This window comes from Equus quagga, chromosome 1 (genome assembly GCF_021613505.1).
Source record: "Equus quagga isolate Etosha38 chromosome 1, UCLA_HA_Equagga_1.0, whole genome shotgun sequence".
In the NCBI taxonomy this organism is placed as follows: Eukaryota; Metazoa; Chordata; class Mammalia; order Perissodactyla; family Equidae; genus Equus; species Equus quagga.
Window position 1 is genome coordinate 55,899,204 of NC_060267.1, and position 19,848 is coordinate 55,919,051.

A 19,848-nucleotide genomic window follows, 5' to 3' on the forward strand; every position below is an offset into this window, starting at 1 on the left:
ATTTGCAAATGATATATCTGATAAAGGACTTGCATCCAGAATATCTAAAGAACTCTTACAACTAAATAGTAAGACAAACAGCTTCCCCCAAAATGGGCAAAAGATTTGAATAGACCCTTCACCAAAGATGTACTTACGGTAATAAGCACTTGTAAAAGATACTCACCATCATCAATCAATAGGGAAGTGCAAATTAAAACCACAGTGTGATATCAGTACACACCCACTAGAATGGCTAAAATCGAAAGCTTGAATTACCAAATGTTTGCAAGGATGTGGAGAAACTGGGACTCTAGTACATTGTTAGTGGGAATGTTAAATGTTACAGCCATTTTGGAAAACAGTTTGGTAGTTTCTTAAGTTAAATATATATTTACTGTATGTCCTCAACTATTTGACTTTTAGATGTATACCCAAGAGAAAAGAAAACATATGTTCACACAAGACTTGTATGCAGATGTTCATAGCAGCATTATTCATAATAGCAAAAACTGGAACCATTCTGAATGTCCATAGCTGGTGAGTTTATAAACAAAATATAGTATATTCATATAATGGAATGCTACTGAACAATAAAAAGGAACTACTGATAAGTTTAACAATGTAAATGAACCTCAGAGATGTTTTGCTGGGGCTGGCCCTGTCACTGAGTGGTTAAGTTCACGTGCTCCACTTCAGCGGCCCAGGGTTTCAAGCTGATTCGGATCCTGGGCACTGACCTAGCACTGCTCATCAAGCCATGCTGAGGCGGCGTCCCACATAGCAGAACCAGAAGGACATACAACTAGAATATACAACTATGGACTGGGGGGCTTTGTGGAGAAGAAGATTTTTAAAAAAAGATTGGCAACAGATGTTAGCTCAGGGCCAATCTTTAAAAAAAAATGTTTTGGTAAGTGAAAAAACTGCCAGTTTATTTATTTATTTTTTTTACAAAAGTAGGTTTTTTTTTGTTTTTATTTTTTATCTTTCCTTCTTCTCCCCAAAGCCCCCCAGAACATAGCTGTGTATTCTAGTTGTGGGTCCTTTTAGTTGTGGCATGTGGGATGCCACCTCAGCATGGCCTGATGAGCGATGCCATGTCCTCGCCCAGGATCCAAACCTGCGAAACCCTGGGCCGCTGAAGTGGAGTGTGCCAACTTAACCACTAGGCCATGGGGCTGGCCCCTGCCAGTTTATAATTTTATTTACATGGAATTTCTAGAAAAGGCAAATCAGTAGTTCTGGCGCTAGGGTGGGAGTGAGGATTAACTGCAGATGGGCATAAGGGAACTTACTGAGGTGATGGAAGTGATCTGAAACTGGGTTGTGGTGATGGTGGCACAACTATGTAAATTTAGTAAAACTCATCCAACTATACATTTAAAATGGATGAGTTTTATGGTATGTAAATTATGACAATAAAGCTGTTTTAAGAGAAGAATGTTTTGGTTATTCCTGGTCTGTTGTATTTCCATATAAATTTTAGAATCAGTTTGTCAAGTTAAAAAGAAATTATGTCAGGATCCTGATTGAAATTATGTTGTGTTTGTAGATTAATTGGGTAAAATTACTTCTTTATAATATGGAGTCTTTCAGTCATTGAATATAGTATTTCCATTTATTTATGTTTTTCAGATCTCTCAGTAATGATTTGTAGTTTTCTGTGCAGTATTCTTACACATCTTTTGTAGATTTAGTCCTAGGTATTTGATGGTATTATAAATGGGATTTTAAAATAAATTTTATTTTCTGTTGTTGGTATATGGAATAAAATTGAATTTGAATATTGACTTTGTGTTTTCCCAGAATCTTATGAATTCTAATGATTTATCTGTAGATTCTCTTGGATTCCTACTTATATAATCATGTTATTTGTGCGTAATTACTGTTTTGTGTCTTGCAATTCTTACACCTTTTTCTTGCCTTTTGGCTAGGATCTCTGGCATGTGGTTGAACAGAGTGGTGATAGGAGACGTCCTTGTTATTTTCCCATCTCAAAGAGAAATTGTTGCACTTTTCACTATTAAGTATGATATTGCTAAGCACACACACACACAAGACAAGGCAAGGCAAAGGCCAAGGCCTGACTAATTTGACTGGTATAGATACAGTGGGCCCTTTAGACTTAGGCAGTTTATCACTTAGATGGGCAATGGAAACATAAATAAGCCAAAGGTGGCAGCTCCCTGTGACCCGTAACTCAAAAGGATGACGCCAAAACAAAAACATTGCCGACAACTACAGTGTGAGCTGTGAGATGCCCTTTTGATGAGGAGCCCGTTCTGATTTTCTCCTAAGGGGTTTTGTATTCTACACCTCTGTTCTGAGATGAGCAGGGCTGAATCTGATGCTTCCTTAGAGTCCAGACAGCAATGTATTCATGACACCCTCTAGGGGAGAGAGGGAAGTGGTGGGAAATGGCCTGCTGGCGGATCCTGTAGGCCTCGCATCCTGTCCTGTTCTAGGGGGATCACAAGGCATTCTACCAAGAGTCAGATAACTGCAGGTCACTACGGGTGGAACAGCAGAGCTGTTCCCCTACAGATCCTTGTTATTTGCTTTTGCACATATCCTTTATTAGATTAACAAAGTTTCCTTTTATTCCTAATTTGTTAAGATTTTTAATCAGTAATAAATGTTAAACTATACCTGATGCATTTTCATGTCCGTTGAGAAAATAATTTTTTTTCTTTTGACCTGTTAATCTGGCTAACTACATGGATTTTTAAAATCATTTCTACTGGTTAAAGAAGTTCTTAGCATTTTTTTTCTTTTAAAAGCTTTCACTTATTTGAAAAAAATTGATAGAGACTTTCTTCTCTCTGGCTGCCTGCCTTTTTTTCACTGTGTATATATATATATATACTTTTCTCCTTGTACATACAGAATTTACTGTTGCTGACCCTTCCAAAGAAGAAGACTAATTTGAATTTAAGATTAATCAATATGAAGTTATTAAAGATCTAAGAGACTCACAGGATTTCTTCTGAAACAAGAAGTAGCTGTGTCTTACATCTTTTTTTTTTTTTTTTTTTAAGATTTTATTATTTCCTTTTTCTCCCCAAAGCCCCCCGGTACATAGTTGTATATTCTTCGTTGTGGATTCTTCTAGTTGTGGTATGTGGGACGCTGCCTCAGCGTGGCTTGATGAGCAGTGCCATGTCCGCGCCCAGGATTCGAACCAACGAAACACTGGGCCGCCTACAGCGGAGCGCGCGAACCTAACCACTCGGCCACGGGGCCAGCCCCCTATGTCTTACATCTTTTTGAGTACATCCCTTCTGATCATTTAGCATACATCCCTTCAGATGCCACACAGGTGACTTCCGCCTTCATGGGAATGTTCATTCACTTTCATCAGTAGCTGGTAATTTTGAATATTTCAAATAGTTTGCATCCCTTTTCTAAACTGCTATACTAAATTTAGGCTGAACCTTTGCTTGATGTTTTTCTCCTCTGCATAAGTAGAAAGAGTTATTGAAAGTAGAGTTATTGGCCATTTCACTTGATTTTTCTGGTGGCTTTTCTAGTGGTTTGCTGGTAGTTAATTTTATAGTATTGTTAAGTTTCTGAATCCATTCTGAAATAATTTGATTATTTATTCTTATGCTTAGGGCTTGATATTTCTTAATTTTAATAGAGTAGCAGTTTTATCTGTTTCCCTGGTTGTTATTAAAAATAAGTTAATTGTTGGGGTTGGCCCGATGGTGTAGTGTTTAAGTTTGCATGCTCGGTGGCCTGGGGTTCACTGGTTTGGATCCTGAGTGCAGACCTGTGCACCGCTCATCAAGCCATGCTGTGGGAGATGTCCTACATATAAAATAGAGGAAGATGGGAACAGATGTTAGCTCAGGGCCAGTTTTCCTCAGCAAAAAGAGAAGAATTGGTGGCGGATGTTAGCTCAGGGCTAATCTTCCTCACCAAAAAGAAAAAAAAAAGAGTTAATCGAAAATGGATATAAATTCTTTAGGTTTAAATTCACAAATGCAGGTAATGTGTAATAATGTGTAAATATATATTTCTATATAGCAAGTATGTACTTTTTTTTTTTTTTTTTTGCTAAGGAAGATTTGCCCTGAGCTAACATCTGTGCCAGTCTTCCTGTATTTTAAATGTGGGTCGCCACCATAGCATGGCTAACGAGTATTGTAGGTCTGCGCCTGGGATCCGAACCCAAGAACCTGGCCTGCTGAAGTGGAGCACACTGACTGTAACTGCTACACCATGGGGCCGGCCCCTGTAGGTGTATTTAAAAAAATTTTTTTAAAGCATGAATTAGGATTTCCTTGAAAAGTTCAGAATTAGGAGTTGATTCTTAACAAATTCATCTTACAATTCTTTTTTTTCCCCCAAGATTGGCTCCTGAGCTAACATCTGTTGCCAGTCCTTTTTTGTTTTCCTTCTTCTTGCCAAAGCCCCCTGGTATGTAGTTGTATATTCTAGTTGTAAGTTCCTATGGTTGTGCTATGTGGGATGCTGCCTCAGCATGGCCTGATGAGCGGTGCCATATCCATGCCTGGTATCTGAACCAGTGCAACCCCAGGCCGCCAAAGCGCAGCATGCAAACTTAACCACTTGGCTATGGCACCAGCCCCAAATTACAATTCTTTTAAATAGAATAGCAAAATATCTGCTTTACAAAATTTTTATTTTCATAATTGTCCAAGAGTACACATCTATTTCCTTTTTTCTTTTTTCCCCTTTCTTCCTTCATTCAAAAGTATTTATGGAAAATCTAGTATACTTCCTTCATGTACTGTGACTCTCTTGTGCTCCGTCTTAGCAATATAACGTTTGAGACACTGTCTCTGCCCTCAGGATGCTAGTGACTGGGAAGGGAGACAAGTAAACAGGCAATTTTCATAGAGCGTGGGAGTGTTAATGACAGGGGCAAGAACTAGAAGGTGGAAGGGAGTGGTAAAAGATGAGGTTGGAGATTGGGTTTAGATCATGAAGGGCTTTGTAAATTATATTAGAATCTGGAATTTTACCTTGGGGCGATGTGGCAAGACTTTTGAGTAAAGGAAATAAGTTTGTATTTACATTTTACAAAGAGTGGATAGGAGGAGGCTAAGTGAGGAGACCAACAAGGAGACTGGCCTTCATCTTGTGAAAGCCTGAAAGCTAAAGGAGTGACAGTGAGGATAGGGAAGTGCACAGAACTGAAGACTTTGAAGAGCATAGGACTGGGCTGTTCAGTATCTGTGTGTGTGTGTGTGTTTACTTTTGTAGGGAAAGGACAGTTGACAGGAGACTAAGGTGACTCCCAGACTTTCATGTGGATCAAGTAGGCCGGAAGCAGTGCTGTCCAATATAGTAGCCACTAGCCATATATGGCTATTTAAATTTAAACTAATTTAAATGAAATAAGATTTAAAATTCAGTTTTTAGTTGCACTAGCCATTCTTCATGTGCTCAGTAGTGGGGGCTAGTGGCCTCTGTATTGGGCAGTGCAGATATAGAACATTTCCTTTGTCGCAGAACGTTTTGTTGTACAGCACTGGTCTGCAGTTTTTGGTACCTACTACCTTTTCCTCCAGAGGAAAGTCAAAATAACAGGTTATTCTTCAGTGTCCTGAGAACTCTGACTTCACAGTATCCTAAGAGGTTCTATGAGTCAGACATGATCATCACTGCCACCACCACCACCATCCAGGCAACAGTATAGAACACTTCCATGATGAGAGAAAGTTCTGTTGGACAGCACTGAGCTAGAGGGATAGTGATGTCATTCATTGACCTATTAATGGCTGTGGTGGGGGCAACAGGAACCTCTAGAAAGTACTGTTCACCAGCAATATAATGTGAACCACAGTAATTTAAATTTTTTTGTTGTTAGTGCCATCTAGTTGATTCTGACTCCTAGTGACCCTGTGTGCAGCAGAGCGGAACCCTGCGTGATCTTTTTGAGCCCTCCTCTCACCTTCCGTCGCCACATCAGACAATGCTCTGCTGCTATCCATAGGGTTTTCATCGCCAGTTTTTTCAGAAGTAGGTGGCCAGGACCTTCTTCCTAGTCTGTCTTAGCATGGGTGACCCTGCTGGTATTTGAAATCCCGGTGGCACAGCTTTCAGCATCACAGCAACACACCACTGTATGAAAATCCAACAATTTGGGTGGTGTGGTTCCCTGAATGGGAAGTGAATCCAGGCTGTGGCAGGTGGAGCGTGGAATCTTAAGCACTAGACCAACTGAATTAAATTAATTGGCAGTTAAATTTTAATAGCCACATTATAGAGTAAAAAGAAACTATTAGATTTTGTAGTTTTTGTAATAAGTTATATTTAACCCAGTGCATCCCAAATATTATCTCAACATGTTGAAACATATTTAGAAAATTACTAATGAGCAATTTTACGTTTTTTCATACTAAGTCTTTTAAATTGATTGTATACTTTTCTTTTACAGCATATCTTAATTCACATGTTAAATTTTGACCAGAAATACTTGATCTGTATTTAGATTTCATAAAATTTACAGTTGAAAAAGTGGATTCACATACCCCACTTGTTCCAAACATGTTTAAAAGTTTTCCAGTAACTGAATTGAGTATCACTTTTAAATTTAACTTTTAATTGCAATGAAATAAAATTAAAAATTCAATCACTCAAGTCTCAGGCCTCAATTCAGGTCTCAACAGGTACATGTGGCTAGTGGCTGCCATGTTGGACAGTGCAGCTCTGGAATAACGAAGTGCATTCTCTTGATGGTTGGAAATTCATGTCTGGAGCTCAGCAGAGAGGTGTAGAAACAGACAGCTAGATAGCAAGGACTGTGAGGAATGTGGATGTGATTTTGGACAAACCAATATTAACTTCTCTGTGTTTCATAAAATATACATATATAAAAATGGTGAGAGTAAAATTTTTGATGAGGATGCAGCATATTGTGGTTAAGAGTCTGACTTTAGAGTCAGATGTATGATCTTGGTCAGCTATGGAGCCTTTCTAAGCCCTGGTTTGCTCATCTAGAAATGGGATAATAAAATCTTTCTCCTTGAAAAGTTTGCTGGAAGGATTAAAGGAAGTATTCATGGCGAATATTTAACATGTATAATACATGTTTCCTTATTTCTGAGTTGCCATTTCTTTATTGTGGAGTGTACCATCAATTTAATAATTCTTTTTTAGGAAAAAAAGAAACCTATTTTAATTATATATATATTGTTATAAGCTGAATCTCAATTTCAGAAACTTTAAATTATGAAAAGAAGTATATCTTAAAATAGAGGAAATATGCTTATTGTTCATACTGATGAGTGCTCATTATGATCCACATACTGTGTTAAATGCTTTATATGATGACGTAAAAGGTTTTTTAAAAAATTTCCTATGTAACATGGTATTTCTCTTGTAGAGTTTCACTTAGGTAAACTTTGCAATACAAAATCTGTTTTAATTCTGGAACTTTGAAATATATTATGGTCTCTTTCTTAGTTATTCCAGAAACCACTGAATTCTGCTTGAATCTCTTTGGATACTCTTACATTTATGATTTTATAGTATTCTGGGCTAAATCTATAGAATTTAAGAGTCTGTAATTCTTCATTTGGGTATATACATGTAAAGAATTATTTTTAAAAAATGCTTTGGTAGAGTTTATTCAGAGAAGCATGGTAACAGAGAGGAGAAAAATGGAATCTCCCAGGTTGAAGGAGAAGAGAATTATGATTTTTAATGGCTCCACAAATTCTTTTTCCAAGTCTTTTCCTCAAGTCCCATCTTGCCCATTATATCTGATTTCTTCTTTAATTTCTTCAATGATCCATTGCTTGTTCAGTAGTGTATTGTTTAGTCTCCACATCTTTGTGCGTTTCTCAGCTTTTTTCTTGTAATTAATTTCTAGCCTTATAGCATTACGATCGGAGAAGATGCTTGTTATTATTTCCATTTTTTTAAATTTGTAGAGGCTTGCCTTGTTTCCCAGCATATGGTCTATCCTTGAGAATGTTCCATGTGCACTTGAGAAGAATGTGTATTCTGCTGTTTTAGGATGAAGTGATCTATATATGTCTATTAAGTCCAATTGTTTTAGTTTTTCGTTTAGCTCCACTATTTCCTTGTTGATTTTCTGTCTGGATGATCTGTCCATTGATGTGAGTGGGGTGTTGAGGTCCCCTACTATTATTGTGTTGTTTTTAACATCTTCCTTTAGGTCTGTTAATAGTTGCTTTATGAACCTTGGTGCTCCTGTGTTGGGTGCATAGATCTTTATAAGCGTTATTTCTTCTTGATGAAGTGTCCCTTTGATCATTATATATTGTCCCTCTGTGTCTCTCTTTACCTGTCTTATTTTGAAATCCACTTTGTCTGATATAAGAATTACAACACCTGCCTTTTTTTTCTTGCTATCAGCTTGAAGTATTGTCCTCCACCCCTTCACCCTGAGCCTGTGTTTGTCCTTGGGGCTGAGGTGTGTTTCCTGGAGGCAACAAATTGTTGGATCTTGTTCTTTAATCCATTTTGCCACTCTGTGTCTTTTTATTGGAGAGTTCAGTCCGTTTACATTGACAGTGATTATTGATGCATGTGGACTTAATGCTGGCAATCTGTCGCTCGTTATCTGGTTTTCCTGCATTTCTCGTCCTGTGTGCTTTAGCCTACCCATTTAATACTGCAATTTCTTATGCTGGGTTTCTTAGATTTTTCCTTATTTATGTTTTGTGGCTCTGTTCTGTTTTTTAGTTTAGTGGCTGCCCTGAAGTTTGTATTTAGAATCTCGTGTATAACATAGTCTATTCTCTGGTGGTCTCTTGCTTACTTGGCCTAGACTGATTTAGTCCCTTTGCTCTTCCCCTCCTAAATTATTATTTTCATTTCTTATTCCAGCTCGTGTTACTAGTTTGTAGTTAGGGTGATAAGATCGTCTTTGCATTGGTAGTTTCCTTCCCTTTATCCTAATAATATAGTTGAATATTTGCTATCCTATTCTCGTTCTATTTATCTATTTCCCTACTCTGTGGTTTGTGACCCCTTTCTCCCTTTTTTCTTTTTTCAGGTATGAGAGCCTTCTTGAGGATTTCTTGTGGTGGAGGACTTTTGGTTACAAATTCCCTTAACTTTGGTTTGTCTGGAAAAGATTTAATTTCTCCCTCATATCTGAAGGATATTCTTGCTGGATAGAGTATTCTTGGCTGAAGATTTTTATGTTTTAAAGTTTTGAGTATGTCACTCCGTTCTCTCCTAGCTTGTAAGGTTTCTGTAGAGAAATCTGCTGAAAGTCTGATAGGAGTTCCTTTGTAGGTTATTTTCTTCTGTCTTGCTGCCCTGAGTATTCTTTCTTTGTCATTCATTTTTGCCGTTTTTACTACTATATGCCTTGCAGTAGGTCTTTTTACATTGACAAATCTAGGAGATCTGAAAGCTTCCTCTACACACATTTCTCCCTCAATCCCTAGATTTGGGAAGTTCTCTTCTATAATTTCATTAAGCACACTTTCTGCTCCATTTTCCTTTTCCACGTTCTCGGGAATTCCTATGATCCTTACATTCTTTCTCCTCATTGAATCCACTGTCTCTCGGAGATTTTCCTCATTTTTTAAAATCCTTAGTTCTCTTTCTTCCTCTGTCTGGCGCCATTCAGCCTGTCTGTCCTCGATTATGCTAATTTGTTCCTCTATGTTGTCTACATCGGCATTCAGGGAATCCGTATTCTGTTTTATCTGGTCCATTGTGTTTTTCATCTCTAGTAATTCTGTTTGATTGTTCTTTATAATTTCAATCTCTTTTGTGAAGTAACTCCAGAACTCATTGGCTTGTTTCTCTATCTTTCTCTCTACCTCATTGAGTTTTTTGATTGTAGCTGCTCTGAACTCATTTTCACTTAGTTTACCTAATTCCAAGTCCTCAGGACTTAATTCTGTGTTTTTATTGTTTTCCTTCTGGTCTGGGGCTTTTATAAATTGCTGGATGGTAGAGGAGCGGTTTTTTCGCATGATGGTAGAATTTGGTTGCAGTTACAGCCTGTCGCCACTAGATGGGGGTCGAGAGCTGCACGTTCTGAGCTCTCCGCCTTCGGGCAAGATGGCGGCACCCAGTGTACTTTGCTGGGGGGGAGGGGCTGTTTTTCTCACGCACTGATCCGGATTCGGATCAGTTCTGTTCTCTGGTCTCCTGGTGCCCTGGGTTTATGGGGTCCCCATGCACGGAAACTTTCCCTGGTCAGCGGGTTTCCACTGCACTGGCGGCGGGAGTGCTGGATGATCCCCCGGTCGCACGGCCCCTCCCCTGCTCCTTCCCGCACCCACGGCAGCTATCCCAGTCTCTAGGGAGGGAGTGAAATTCTCTCTTACCCTGTTCCAGCTCCTCCGAGGCCTGCTGTAGGGTCTTTGTCCTCCACCTTTTTGGTACTGTAGATCTCTGACGTCCTGGCATTAGGTTTATTAGCTGAAATTCAGTTTTCTTCCAATCCTTTGTTGTAGTTTGGAGGGGAGAGTCCCAGGTCAGCTCACCCCACCATTTTTCTCCACCCACCGGGCGCATCTTGCCCATTATATCTGGTAGTGCGCTGTTCCTCAAGTGTATTGGAGAAGACAAGAAACATTTTTATGATGTTTACCTGATGCATTGTATACCTACAATGTGCTGGGAATTCTTGCTGTCTTCTTCACAGTATTTCCCATATACTCAATCAGGTCTGAAATAATATTAGACATCTTGCATCTATATTATTACAAATAATGAAAATTTTTTATGATGCTTTTAGGGCCAATAGATAGGTTTGATATTTTGTGCCAACTACATTTGGTGGTGGCAGCTGGAAGTGCTGTGTTGGGAAGGATTTTGAGACTGGTTCTGAAAGGAAGAAATGCTCACCTTAAATCACAGTGGCTTTTTCATTTTATTTCTGTTTAAATCTTTTAAACATTTTCCTTTTAAAAAATGTTATATACCCCTTTGGAAAATTTTGGCAGGTATTAAAAAGAAAGTAAAAAGATTTCCTCCCGTTCTTTCTGCTGTACTTACATACATATATGTTTGCAAAATCGAGGGTCTAATGTATGTTAAAATGTACAGGCATAACTCATTTTATTGCACTTTGCTTTATTGTGCTTTGCAGAATTGCATTTAAAAAATTATTTGATTGAGGTCATATTGGTTTATAACATTGTGTCATTTCAGGTGTAGGTTATTGTATATCAGTTTCTATATAGACTGCATTGTGCTCACTCCTAATAATCTAGTGTTTATCTGTCAGAATTGCATTTTTTACAAGACCCTCCACCAGCAAGGGGATTACAGCTTGCTGAAGGCTCATGTGATCATAAGCATTTTTAAGCAATAAAGTATTTTTTGATTAAGGTATGTACATTGTTTTTTTAAACACAATGTTATTACACACTTAATAGACTACAGTATAGTGTAAACATAACTTTTATATGCATTGGGAAACCAAAAAATTTGTGTGACTCACTTTATTGTGAATTATTAGCTTTGTTGTGAGTTATTAGGTTTATTGCTATATTTGCTTTATTGCGATATTCGCTTTATTCCAGCTGAACCCACGATATCTCTGAGGTATGCCTGTATATCCATTTTCATTTACTGTATTATAAACTTTTTTATCTTTTTTTTTAGTATCCTTTTTGGTCAGGAAGATTGGCCCTGAGCTAACATCTGTTGCCAGTCTTCCTCTTTTTTTTCCTCCCCAAATCCCCAGTACATAGTTGTATATGCTAGTTGTAGGTCATCCTAGTTCTTCTATGTGGGATGCCACCACAGCATGGCCTGAGGAGTGGTGTGTAGGTCTGTGCCCAGGATCCAAACTGGCGAACCCTGGGCCGCTGAAGCGGAGCATGTGAACCTAACCATTTCGCCACGGCCCCTGTGAACATTTTTTAATGTCAGACATTGGTTGTAAATATATTTTTGTAGGCTCATGTTAAATCATAAAGATTTGACTTAAACATTTCCTAATTGAATGAGTATTAATAAAGCTGACTTATCATAATAATGTAGTTGATTTTCTCTACATTTTGGATCATTTAAGTAGATTGGTTTCATGTTTATGGAATTGTTGGATCAAATGATACGAATGTTTTTAAGACACTTAACATAACCATCTTTAAACTTGCTGCTTCCCAAAGACTCTCATTATTATTTTATTATTATTATTATTATCGTTATTTTAAGATTTTATCTTTTTCCTTTTTCTCCCCAAAGCCTCCCAGTACATAGCTGTATATTCTTAGTTGTGGGTCCTTCTAGTTGTGGCATGTAGGATGCTGCCTCAGCATGGCTTGATGAATGGTGCCATGTCTGTGCCCAGGATTTGAACCGGTGAAACCCTGGGCTGCCTCAGTGGAGCATGCAAACTTAACCACTTGGCAACGGGGCCAGCCCTGACTCTTATTATTTTAATGAAGAAAACAGAGACTTTGATTACAAATGCTTTTATTAATTTCAGGAAGTAAATAAAACATTAGATACCTTCAATTTTTCACTTTAAATTTGTGAAGTGTTTCAGATATGCAAAAAGATAGAATTGTGTAATTAATACCTGTGTAACTACCACCTAACTTAAGAAATAAAGTATTATAAAAACTCCTTGTGTCCCTCTCACCGATTATAAATGTCTTTACCAACAATGATGTGGATGTTTAATCTTATCCAACAGTACAGATCTTTATCTGAGATCTTTTGGGGCAGAATTCAGAATTTCTCAGATTTTAGAAAGGCAATGTGATGCTGCATATACTATATGTTATCTAACTTTCTAAGTAAGGTGCAGGGGGCACCCAATTCCTTCGTCAGACACATTGGTATTTCTGTATCAGTTCAGGTATGGTTTTACCACCAAATTAGTTACAGAATTTTTGGGTTTTCAGAGATTTTTGGAATTCACATTTATGGATAAGTGGTTATGAACACGTGCATCTGTTCATTATGTTTGTTTAGTTTAATCAGTCTGGTAGGATTTGTTGAACTTTGTGTTCAACTGATCATAATGTAGTATAAGATGTGGTACAGAGTGAAAGATAATATAACTACAATCCGAACAATTTAATACTTTCGGATTTTAAGAACTCAGGATATCAGTGAGGACTGTAGTCATTGGGGAAGGTTACACAACCTAGAACTTGACTCTCTTGAACCAAGTGGCACAGATTGCTGATATAAGTAGAAAACTTTGATTAATAACCTTGTGTTTGCTTCTGAGTATCTGCTTGGCGAGTTATTTGTCATGGTGATGACTTTGATAGACCTTACAATTAACTTGATTAACTGATTGATAAGAGTTACTAAAAACCACAATTAACTTGAGTTACTCACCTTCTAATCCTTCCATAAAAAGGAATGAAATGGCAACTGTGGCAAGTGTTGTGTCATTGCTGCTCCTAGCAGAGGTGCTCTTTGTGGTAGGTACGTCACCAAAACAGTGGTGCTTTAGCCACACAGTTCTGTAATTTTGTTCTCTGGGAGAATCAGATTAAGGTCATACAACCTGATGCATGGTGTTAGCAAACCTGATATGCTACATGCTGAGAGTGGAAGCAGAGACATCTGTGCTTTAACTTGTAGGGTTTGTTTTTTTCTTTTTGAAGCTGCTACTCTCAGAGATTTTATCAGCATGGGACCTAGTCCATTAATTACCATCTAATAGTGCTGAATGGTTGAGGTCCTAATTTAAGCCCTTAGTTTATAGTGAGCCTTTTTTCTGGTGTATGTGTTATGTGTAAAAGGAATACATGCTCACTGTTAAAACTATTAGAAAAGGAAAGAAATAGTGTCTGAAAAGGAAACAGTGGTTCCATCTAACCTTTCAGAAATAGCGTCTTTCTATCCAAATAATTTCTGTATATCTACAAACATGTCTATGTACATACTTTTGTGTGCTGGTGGGATCGTATTATACAATCCTTCTGTAACTTGCTTGTCCATTTCACAGTATATCACAGATGTCTTTATAGAGATTGTCAGATATAGAGATTTAGTAAGAAATTTTTTTAACAGCAATTTTTTATAGTTTGGAGATACCATAATTTATTTAACCAATCTCTTGATGGAAATTTAAGTTGTTCTCTCTTTTTCCTGGTACAAATAATAACAATAATTGACAATCATTGCATATATTTCCTTGAACCTGTGAAATATGTCTTACAGAGAGTAATTTTAAAAGTGAGACTTCTAGGTCAGAGGGTATGCATATTTAAAATTTATTTGATAGCTTCTCCCAAATTGTACTTGAATGGGAATTTAAAAGTTTGGTCTATTGTTAATCTTTTCATAGAGCGCTTAAGATAGCTGCATATTTCTTGCTCCTAGTGACGTTTATAACTCTTTAACAAAATGAACAGAATCTTTAAAAGTGTTGAAATACAGTGTTTAAAAATATTCAACTCATTTTCTGATAATAAATGCTAATTAGTGATGAGTATAACCCATCACAGCAAGTTGGACTAGTAATTTTGAGATTTAGACCAGAATTTCACATATAATGCTTTAAATGGCTGATGGGCGATATATTTTCTAGTTCATCTTATAAATATCTTATAGCACATCTATGTCAACCTATCCAGTTGTAATTGATTTGAAGTAGGTTACTATGTCGCTATTAAAGGATTTTCTGCTTTAGTTTAGTTTATGAATATTTGATGTTTCTTTGGAGACTCAGGTTTTAGAGACCTATTATTATCCTAATCTGTGAGGACAGAGAGAGAGTGCTGTTTGCAGTTGCATGTTTTGCTTGTAGCTATTTGTGGGAAGAGTGCGAATTAAACATACAATCGTGTGTGGAAGTAGTTTTATTTTTAGGCCCCTGGGTATACTCCACGATTCTGAGTAGGTGTATATGGGTGTCTGTGGGTGCGGGCGGCCCGGAGGGTGTTGTCTCTCAGTGTTTATATAGGTATTGGGACCGATGCTTTTCTTGTAGGGAAAAGTGATTCTGGAATAGTCTAGTATTCTTCTCTTTATGGTTTTCCTGACCTAGCTGACAAGCTTTGTGGTGTCAATATGTAGTAGTGGCGAAGTCTGAACTCAGTTTTGTTGTTTTATTTTAGACTCATATAGATTTGGTAATAAATATGAGAAGTAGGATTTAGGATGTTAAAAACTCCAGATCACAAAGACTTGACCTCCACAGCTGTGCCTCCTCCACCTTCCATGTTTTTCTGTTTTGTCTCAGCAGCATTTCCTTCGTTCCTTTTGGAGGCTTTGAAGTGGATTATTCTCACTATTAATACTTCTTTATGGCCATCTGTATATTCTGGTTAAAGGATAAAAAAAGCACGTTTCCTGTGAGAAGTTAAAATTGAAGTTTTTCAGAAGGAACTTTACTAAAGAATTAAGGGAGGAAAACCTCAAACCTCACCTCTCATGTGTAGAAAGGTTTCAAAATAAGAGAAATGGGTTATTAAAAGCAATAGATGTTTATTGTAAAAATAATAAAATTACAGAAACAGGACACTAATTTCTTGTTCTGACTTAACCTTTAGCTGACATTTGCTGCATTGGTAGAGCTTATAGGATATGTAGATTCATTTCCTTCTTAACTCTATCTTAGTTGATGCTGGAGAATGGATATTATATAAAGATGCTTAATGTCTAAAGTAGAGTGGCTTTGACATCCTTGATGGCCTGACCTCCCCTCTTCTTTTCTACCCTCCCCTTCCTTCCACAAATTTCTTCACCCTATGTGTGAACATATAATTATTGAATGCGTGCTATATGCCAGGTATAGTAGTAAGGGCTGTGGATGCTGTACTAGTGAATAGGGAATGTGTGTGTATATAAAAATCCTATTTTCATAGAGTTTATGGTATAGTAAGAAATACAGAGCCAGCCCTGATGGTCTAGTGGTTAAGATTCCACACTGTCACCATCACTGCTCAGGTTCCTTTCCTGGTCAGGGACCCACACTACTTGTCGGTCGGTTGTCATACTGTGGCGGCTGCAGGTTGCTGTGATAGTGAAAGCTCTGCCGCTGGGATTTCAAATACCAGCAGGGTCACCTGTGGTGGACAGGTTTCAATGGAGCTTCCAGACTGAGACAGACTAGGAAGAAGGACCTGGCCACACACTTCTTTAAAAATTGGCTATGGAAACCCTGTGAACAGCAGCAGAGCATTGTCTGATAGAGCGCCAGAAGATGAGAGGATGGTGCCAAAAGCCTGGGCGGTGTTCCGCTCTGCTGTACGCAGGGTTGCTGGGAATTGGAATCCTCTCTATGGGCGCTAACAACAACAAAGAGGAAGAGGAGCCAATAAAATGTGCGAAAAAGGAGTTATCTTGGAGAGATAGTAGGAGATCCAGAAGAGTAGAATTAGAGAGACCCAGGTAAAAGTTTCAAGATAGAAGTGGTCAGTAATGTCAAATACAGTAGAAAGTAAAGAAAATGCTTTGAATTTGGCTATAAGGAAACCATTCTGGCTTTATTCTAGAAGTGGTAGTGGGACTTTTTAGTACCTAGAGCCTTATTTTAGTCACATGTACAATTTCTGTTAGATATCTTTATACCGTCCATCCCCCAAATAGTTTTATTGTTTTTTACTGATATAAAAATACTACACTCGGGCCTTAGTGTCCTCGGGTCTTGTTGTCATGGATTCAACCAACTGTGGATCATGTACTATTGTTTATGTTCCTTGGTTGGTTTAATCCATGGATGTGGAACCTCCAGATAGGGAGGGTTGACTAAGCTACTAGAGTCTCTGCAGATTTTGGTATGGGGGCGCTCCTGGAACCAGTCCCTTGTGGATCTTGAGGGAAGACTGTATGTGCTCATAGAAAAAAATTTATCGTTTGGAGAAAAAGTGAGATCACTGCCAGAAATCTTACACTCAGAGTTGTATATCCGGTTGTAACTTAAAAAAAAACCCTAAAGGTGGGGCCAGCCCGGTGGTGCAGTGGTTAAGTTCGCATGTTCCACTTTGGCAGCCCAGGGTTCGCCAGTTTGGATCCTGGGTGAGAACATGGCACTGCTTGGCAAGCCATGCTGTGGTAGGCGTCCCACATACAAAGTAGAGGAACATGGGCATGGATGTTAGCTCACGGACAGTCTTCCTCAGCAAAAAGAGGAGGATTGGCGGTAGATGTTAGCTCAGGGCTAATCTTCCTCAAAAAAAAAAAAAGAAAAAGGTGGAATCTATGTCTATAGCTTTTTATTTTTTCTCTTTGGTTTGACAACAGATCACAAACGTCTTTCTCAATCATTAAGTATAGAGCTGCATCATATATAATGATGATATATTAGTTTTCTAGGTCTGCTGTAACAAATTACCACAAACTTGGTGATGTAAAACAGAAATTATTCTCTCACAGTTCTGGAGGCCAGAAGTCCAAAACCAGTGTAGATAGGGCCTTGTTTTCTTTGAAGGCTCTAGAGAGAATCCCTTGTTGCCTCCTTCTGGCCTCTGGTGGCTCCTAGCAGCTCCTGGCAGTCCTTGGCGGTCCTTGACTTGTAGCTGCATCACCCCAATCTCTGCCTCCATCTTTACGTGGTCTTTCTTATGTATGTCTCTGTGACAGAATCTCTATTTCTTTTCTCGATGGAAAAACACCAGTCATTGGGTTTAAGGTCTACCGTAGTCAAGTATGAATTTATATTAACTTAGTTACATTTGCAAAGATCCTATTTCCAAATAACGTCACATTCTGAGGTTCATAGTGGACATGAATTTTTGGGGGACACTATTCAGCCCATTAGCGAGAGTAACCCATTTTATTGTTGTGCCTTAACTTATATAGCCAATGCCCCATTGTTAGACATTTAGGTTAATTTTTCACTATCATGAACATAATAGGGGCAGGGAATAATACATGTAGGAGAACCTAGGTGATCCATTTGAGCGCTTTTTGGTTTCCCTTGCCCCATCTTAGGTGTGAATGGACATGTGCCGCAACCCTGGCCTGAGATGAGTATGATTGTGGAGGCCTTAGGCCCCTTAGTAATGAAAGTTTGGGTTCCCGTCAGATAAGCCACTAAGACCTGTTGAGGTGGAAACTGAGAGTGAGTGCAATTTAGAATACTGGAGGAGTAGAAGATGTGCACCATTTGTGCTCTTGAGACTAACAGCAGCTGTAGGCGGTTCCAGGAACCTTCCTCTTGGTGATTTCCCCTCAAGAACAGAGGCCTATGAGCATCATGGAGAAGCTGCTTCTTGACCCTGTGTGGAGAAGTAATTATGCAATGCAAGGGGTGGACTGTGGCAGCCATGAAAATGTGCTGTTCAGCTCTCCTGTTGTGGGCAGCCTAATTGCCTTACTTTTTCCACTGTGTTGTTTGCCCTTTTCTCAAAAATGAGTTGTCCGTATATTTGTGGGTCTATAATTACTTTTTAAATTATAAAAGTAATTTGTATTTTTGTTAAAACCTCAATCAGTGCAGAAAGCAAAAATGTAAAAAACCCACCATTGCCCATGAATTCTTAAATTCCTCATTTTATAAATTAAAAAATGTATATCTTGTATCTCTTATCACATTATTGTTTTTAATAGCGGCAACATATTCCCATGATTATATAGGCTGTTACCAGAGTCTTATTTCAAAGAATTCCACAGTTTATTCTTAGTCAGTTTTCCCACTTGTGTGGAAATCTGTGTAACATAAATTCCTAGAAATGTAATGAGTAACATTTATTGAAAACCTACGGAGAAACATATTTTATACTTACTCACTGACTTGATCTTTTTAGTCATTGTTTGAGGCAGATACTATGTCCATTTTGTAGATCAGGATACTGAGGCTGTAAGAGATTCATTTATTTGTTGAAAGCTGTACATTTAAATAGTGGAACTGAACCAGCCCAGGCCTTTCCTACTAGTCACTACATGACTAACCTAGGGAGCACAATAAGAATTATTTCATAGAGTGCTTGTTAGGATGAAATACATTTAAGATTTATGCATTGCATTTTATTACTGCATATTTTTACACTTAGTCTGTAGAAAAGATATCAGGTCACATTTTTGGTTTCATACCTGAGCATAGTGTTACTAATCTGCTTTAATACAAAGGGCAACAATGTTAAGGAGGATAGTATACAAACTGCTATGTCCATGTATTCTGAGCACTGTTGCTTCATAATTTGGAAATTAGAAATATATAGCATTAGAAATATATAGCACCAAAACTGAATGAATTTTAGTTTTCTTGGCTTTCTTTTCTGAGAAACGATTGTGCCTTCACTTCTTAGGGAAACTCTGTATTGTGAGGCTTTCAGGCTGTTTTTGAGTTAAGATTGCTTTTTTGGTGAGAATAGAAAAGCTCTAAAAACTGTAATTTTTTATGGGAATATGGAAATATGAATTGATGGAGGAACTATGTTGTTAATAAACACCAAATTGAAGATAGACCGGATTTCTGGTAATGTTCTTATCAGAGTTAGATTTTAGAAAATTTTTCTAAGCATAAATCTGGGCAAACTTGCAGAGATTTAAATGCTGTGCTAGGGGCCGTCCCGGTGGCGCAGCGGTTAAGTTCGCATGTTCCGCTTCTCGGTGGCCCAGGGTTCGCTGGTTTTGATCCTGGGTGCGGACATGGCACTGCTTGGCACGCCATGCTGTGGTAGGCATCCCACATATAAAGTAGAGGAAGATGGGTATGGATGTTAGCTCAGGGCCAGGCTTCCTCAGCGAAAGAGAGGAGGACTGGCAGTAGTTAGCTCAGGGCTAATCTTCCTCCAAAAAAAAAAAAAAGAAAAAAAGCTGTGCTGATTTTTTTTTTTTTTTTAGTATTTTTAAAAACTCAAAATATAGGATAAGAAAACCAATTTAAGTACTTCATGGGTCTCTAGCTATAATATTAACTTGACAGATAATTTAATAGAGATTTTTCAGTGTTGAGAGCAGATGTGTACCCGAAGGCATGATATTTTATGCATATGATTGCTGTGTGTGTGAAATTTTAATTTTTTTCCTTAGAGG

The 19,848-nt window shown here is 38.1% G+C and overlaps 1 protein-coding gene across 11 annotated transcripts in view; it reads left to right on the forward strand.

Moving 5' to 3' along the window:
* The window catches only part of ERC1 (ELKS/RAB6-interacting/CAST family member 1), a 519,222-nt gene that overhangs the window by 10,832 nt on the left and 488,542 nt on the right, over positions 1–19,848 (forward strand). Inside the window, exon 2 of one of the 11 annotated variants that reach the window (XM_046661687.1) lies at positions 406–519. The exons of the other annotated variants lie outside the window; for them this stretch is intronic. The gene's annotated coding sequence lies outside the window, so the exon portion shown is untranslated. The remainder of the gene's footprint in view (positions 1–405; positions 520–19,848) is intronic. 11 annotated transcript variants of the gene reach the window in all.